Below are 6856 nucleotides of genomic sequence, written 5' to 3'. Positions count from 1 at the left end.
TCACGCATATAATTATTGTAAAACAGTTACTAAAGCATTTGCATGTATTCTCAGCCCCAAAAATGTAAAGAGTAAAAGGGGATTAATGAAACTCACCATACTGTATTTCGTAGTAAAAATACATATAACGTCATTGAACAATTGCAAGGTTGGCCTCGGATTCACGAACCTAAATTAATTATATATATTTATGTGTTGGTCAATATTTGTCTAACAAATTAGGTCAAGTCATAGTGTACCACAATCCTAATGCTCGAGATTAATATGCAAAAGTCAACAAAAGTAAATTTGACTCAAAATAATTTCCAAAAATCTATACATGATTAATATATAGTTTAAATATCGTCGTTTTATATTTTTAAATATTTTTAAAAGATTTATTAGAGTAAATAATATAATTTATTTATTAATAAATAAAATTTTATATTAAATTTATATAATAAAATATACTTTTATATATATTAAGTAATAAAATTTATAGGGAGTATATTTAATATCATAAAGATAATATGATAGGTATTATTAAAGTAAGTTATTACACTTAGTAAAATATGTTTGTATCACATATTTATTTGATAAAATAATATCTATAATGATAGTAAGTAAAAGTTGTATTATTTTATAATAATAATTATTATTATAAAAATATCAATATTTATAATTACTAAGATGACATTATGATAAAACGATAATTCTAATTATGATAACTTTAATATTTACGATAATTTTTAATATTATCTTTAAAATAATAATTCTATTTAAAATAATAATAATAATGATATTTTATAGTAACAATGACATTTCTATTAAAATGATAATTTTTGTTAAAATGATAGTTTTAATACTAACGATACTTTTAATAATAATAGTAATGATAAAAATAATAAGAACTATAATTTTATCTAAATCAATATCTTATAATATTTTAATTTCATCATGATACTCTTACTCATTATTTCCTAATCGTTTCGTTTAATAGCTTTTAATCGTCTTTTATATCGTGTTCATAATAATGATAATAATAGTAATCAAAATAATTAGGTGTTACAAATATTTATTTTAATTCCACTAATATTAATAATGATAGTTACTATAACATTATTAACGATAATACTAATAATTATCTTAATGATAATATAGTAATAATAATAATAACAATAACAATAACCATTTTTAAATAATGATATATATATTAATAATGATAATAATAATAGTAATAATAATAATACTACTAATAATAATAATAATAATAATAATAATAATAATAATAATAATAATAATAATAATAATAATAATAATAATAATAATAATAATAATAATAATAATAATAATAATAATTGGATAATAATAATAATACTAATTATAACTTTAACGATAATAACGATAGTAATAATAAAAAAAAATAACAATTTTTAATGATAAATCCCTTTTATTGATAAAGATAATAATAATGATAATAATAAGATAAAACTAGAACGACGATAAAAACGACGATAATAATAATCATTTTTAATAAAAATATCGAAAATTCAATTGATTATAACTTCTAATCCGTTCATCGAAACCATTCGATATCTAAAGGAAAAGTTCTTAATTTTTCGCTAGCTTTCCAAGGACATGCATATCTTATACCTTATCTCAACAGCAAGTGTAACTAATTCAAGATTCAACCTAACCTGTCTAAGGGTAATATCAAAAGTACAAGCATGCATAATCCTAAATACTCGAGCACTAGTCAGGGATACACTATTAGTATGTAAAAGTTAAATTATGAGTACTCACGTATCAATATTGAGATTCAATATTGCAGGAAAGGTACGTAGACGCAACGGAAATGATAAACACTATATTGACCTCACGAGCATACCCATGAACCATACTCAATCACCTCCATAGCTATAACCCATAATTTCCTTAATCCTATCCCACTCGAAAAACAATTTCGAAATCACTCGGACAGCACTCCGTCGTAATATTTTATGTATACTAATAATATCTTGAAATAATACGGAGTAATTATATATATGTAAATCGATTGAGAGAGTTTAGAGAAAAATATTTTCAAGTTTCTATGAAATAATGAAACCTATTGAATTCTATTTATAATAGATTTTTGAATTATTAAAGTGAATTATTAAAGTATGAATTATTAAAGTGAATTATTAAAGTATGAATTATTAAAGTATGAATTATTAAAGTATGAATTATTAAAGTATGAATTATTAAAGTGAATTATTAAAGTATGAATTATTAAAGTAAATTATTAAAGTTAAAGTAAAGTAAAAATAAAGCAAAGGTAAAGTTTAAGTATAGTAAAAGTATAAAACTATGTACGTATAATACGCGTATAAATATATATAATATTAATTTAAATCGTTATATATATTTAATAAAATAAAATATAAATATCGTTATCTTTATCATACTAGTTAAGTAATGAGTTGTCAAAAGTGGTTCTAGATATTTATAAAAGTTATATACGTTTTAATAATAAAGTTCTTTTTAAACTGAAAACGATTTTGTACGTTTGAAACTAAATATATCAATCGAGTCTTTATGAGATTCAATCTTCCACTATCCTTTGTCTAGTTCTCAATGATTGACAATTTGTTCTTATTTATAAATCACTTTACCATTTTCCGAATATTGTTAAAATGAAAAGATATCTCAAATCAACGTGGGCCTTTCAACAGAGACTTGTAATCATAATTCAATATATCTGATAATTCAATCATTTGATCTTATCTTCTAATTCCATTGATAATTATTTTGAAACAGATACAATCATATAAAGTATTTAATCTAATATTTTGTTTACGTTTCAAGTTATAATATATATATACACATATACATATATAATCATATTCATTTAATGGTTCGTGAATCGTTGGAACTTGGTCGAGGTTGAATGAATGTATGAACATAGTTTAAAATTCTTGAAATTTAACTTAACAAATATTGCTTATCGTGTCGGAAACATATAAAGATTAAAGTTTAAATTTGGTTAGAAATTTCCGGGTTGTCACAGTACCTACCCGTTAAAGAAATTTCGTCCCGAAATTTGAGTGGAAAGGTCGTGAATGATAATAAGTATGTTTTCATGATGCATACGGGCTGAAAATTAGAGTTTTATCATCAGCGAATAATTTGGATAAACAATCCATTTATATGAAGAGTATGAATGAAGCTAACATAGAATATTTCGAAGTATGCTATAACAATATCCCAATTGGATAAAAAGGATGCATGACTTGTTTTATGAATACTGAGATACGTATACACTGGGTCGTGGATTGATTCAAGATAATATTTATCGATTTATTTCTGTACATCTAACTGTGGACAACTAGTTGTAGGTTACTAACGAGGACAGCTGACTTAATAAACTTAAAACATCAAAATATATTAAAAGTGTTGTAAATATATTTTGAACATACTTTGATATATATGTATATATTGTTATAGGTTTGTGAATCAACCAGTGGCCAAGTCTTACTTCCCGACGAAGTAAAAATCTGTGAAAGTGAGTTATAGTCCCACTTTTAAAATCTAATATTTTTGGGATGAGAATACATGCAGGTTTTATAAATGATTTACAAAATAGACACAAGTACGTGAAACTACATTCTATGGTTGAATTATCGAAATCGAATATGCCCCTTTTTATTAAGTCTGGTAATCTAAGAATTAGGGAACAGACACCCTAATTGACGTGAATCCTAAAGATAGATCTATTGGGCCTAACAAACCCCATCCAAAGTACCGGATGCTTTAGTACTTCGAAATTTATATCATATCCGAAGGGTGTCCCGGAATGATGGGGATATTCTTATATATGCATCTTGTTATTGTCGGTTACCAGGTGTTCACCATATGAATGATTTTTATCTCTATGTATGGGATGTGTATTGAAATATGAAATCTTGTGGTCTATTGTTACGATTTGATATATATAGGTTAAACCTATAACTCACCAACATTTTTGTTGACGTTTTAAGCATGTTTATTCTCAGGTGATTATTAAGAGCTTCCGCTGTCGCATACTTAAATAAGGACAAGATTTGGAGTCCATGCTTGTATGATATTGTGTAAAAACTGCATTCAAGAAACTTATTTTGTTGTAACATATTTGTATTGTAAACCATTATGTAATGGTCGTGTGAAAACAGGATATTTTAGATTATCATTATTTGATAATCTACGTAAAGCTTTTTAAACCTTTATTGATGAAATAAAGGTTATGGTTTGTTTAAAAATGAATGCAGTCTTTGAAAAACGTCTCATATAGAGGTCAAAACCTGCATTCATTTTTAAACAAACCATAACCTTTATTTCATCAATAAAGGTTTAAAAAGCTTTACGTAGATTATCAAATAATGATAATCTAAAATATCCTGTTTTCACACGACCATTACATAATGGTTTACAATACAAATATGTTACAACAAAATAAGTTTCTTGAATGCAGTTTTTACACAATATCATACAAGCATGGACTCCAAATCTTGTCCTTATTTAAGTATGCGACAGCGGAAGCTCTTAATAATCACCTGAGAATAAACATGCTTAAAACGTCAACAAAAATGTTGGTGAGTTATAGGTTTAACCTATATATATCAAATCGTAACAATAGACCACAAGATTTCATATTTCAATACACATCCCATACATAGAGATAAAAATCATTCATATGGTGAACACCTGGTAACCGACAATAACAAGATGCATATATAAGAATATCCCCATCATTCCGGGACACCCTTCGGATATGATATAAATTTCGAAGTACTAAAGCATCCGGTACTTTGGATGGGGTTTGTTAGGCCCAATAGATCTATCTTTAGGATTCACGTCAATTAGGGTGTCTGTTCCCTAATTCTTAGATTACCAGACTTAATAAAAAGGGGCATATTCGATTTCGATAATTCAACCATAGAATGTAGTTTCACGTACTTGTGTCTATTTTGTAAATCATTTATAAAACCTGCATGTATTCTCATCCCAAAAATATTAGATTTTAAAAGTGGGACTATAACTCACTTTCACAGATTTTTACTTCGTCGGGAAGTAAGACTTGGCCACTGGTTGATTCACAAACCTATAACAATATATACATATATATCAAAGTATGTTCAAAATATATTTACAACACTTTTAATATATTTTGATGTTTTAAGTTTATTAAGTCAGCTGTCCTCGTTAGTAACCTACAACTAGTTGTCCACAGTTAGATGTACAGAAATAAATCGATAAATATTATCTTGAATCAATCCACGACCCAGTGTATACGTATCTCAGTATTGATCACAACTCAAACTATATATATTTTGGAATCAACCTCAACCCTGTATAGCTAACTCCAACATTCACATATAGAGTGTCTATGGTTGTTCCGAAATATATATAGATGTGTCGACATGATAGGTCGAAACATTGTATACGTGTCTATGGTATCTCAAGATTACATAATATATAATACAAGTTGATTAAGTTATGGTTGGAATAGATTTGTTACCAATTTTCACGTAGCTAAAATGAGAAAAATTATCCAATCTTGTTTTACCCATAACTTATTCATTTTAAATCTGTTTTGAGTGAATCAAATTGCTATGGTTTCATATTGAACTCTATTTTATGAATCTAAACAAAAAAATTATAGGTTTCTAGTCGGAAAAAATAAGTTACAAGTCGTTTTTGTAAAGGTAGTCATTTCAGTCGAAAGAACGACGTCTAGATGACCATTTTAGAAAACATACTTCCACTTTGAGTTTAACCATAATTTTTGGATATAGTTTCATGTTCATAATAAAAATCATTTTCTCAGAATAACAACTTTTAAATCAAAGTTTATCATAGTTTTTAATTAACTAACCCAAAACAGCCCGCGGTGTTACTACGACGGCGTAAATCCGGTTTTACGGTGTTTTTCGTGTTTCCAGGTTTTAAATCATTAAGTTAGCATATCATATAGATATAGAACATGTGTTTAGTTGATTTTAAAAGTCAAGTTAGAAGGATTAACTTTTGTTTGCGAACAAGTTTAGAATTAACTAAACTATGTTCTAGTGATTACAAGTTTAAACCTTCGAATAAGATAGCTTTATATGTATGAATCGAATGATGTTATGAACATCATTACTACCTTAAGTTCCTTGTATGAACCTACTGGAAAAGAGAAAAATGGATCTAGCTTCAATGGATCCTTGGATGGCTCAGAGTTCTTGAAGCAAAATCATGACACGAAAACAAGTTCAAGTAAGATCATCACTTGAAATAAGATTGTTATAGTTATAGAAATTGAACCAAAGTTTGAATATGATTATTACCTTGTATTAGAATGATAACCTACTGTAAGAAACAAAGATTTCTTGAGGTTGGATGATCACCTTACAAGATTGGAAGTGAGCTAGCAAACTTGAAAGTATTCTTGATTTTATGAAACTAGAACTTTTGGAATTTATGAAGAACACTTAGAACTTGAAGATAGAACTTGAGAGAGTTCAATTAGATGAAGAAAATTGAAGAATGAAAGTGTTTGTAGGTGTTTTTGGTCGTTGGTGTATGGATTAGATATAAAGGATATGTAATTTTGTTTTCATGTAAATAAGTCATGAATGATTACTCATATTTTTGTAATCTTATGAGATATTTCATGCTAGTTGCCAAATGATGGTTCCCACATGTGTTAGGTGACTCACATGGGCTGCTAAGAGCTGATCATTGGAGTGTATATACCAATAGTACATACATCTAAAAGCTGTGTATTGTACGAGTACGAATACGGGTGCATACGAGTAGAATTGTTGATGAAACTGAACGAGAATGTAATTGTAAGCATTTTTGTTAAGTAGAAGTA

Source organism: Rutidosis leptorrhynchoides, chromosome 11 (genome assembly GCF_046630445.1).
Source record: "Rutidosis leptorrhynchoides isolate AG116_Rl617_1_P2 chromosome 11, CSIRO_AGI_Rlap_v1, whole genome shotgun sequence".
NCBI lineage: Eukaryota > Viridiplantae > Streptophyta > Magnoliopsida > Asterales > Asteraceae > Rutidosis > Rutidosis leptorrhynchoides.
This window is presented reverse-complemented; position numbering follows the sequence as displayed.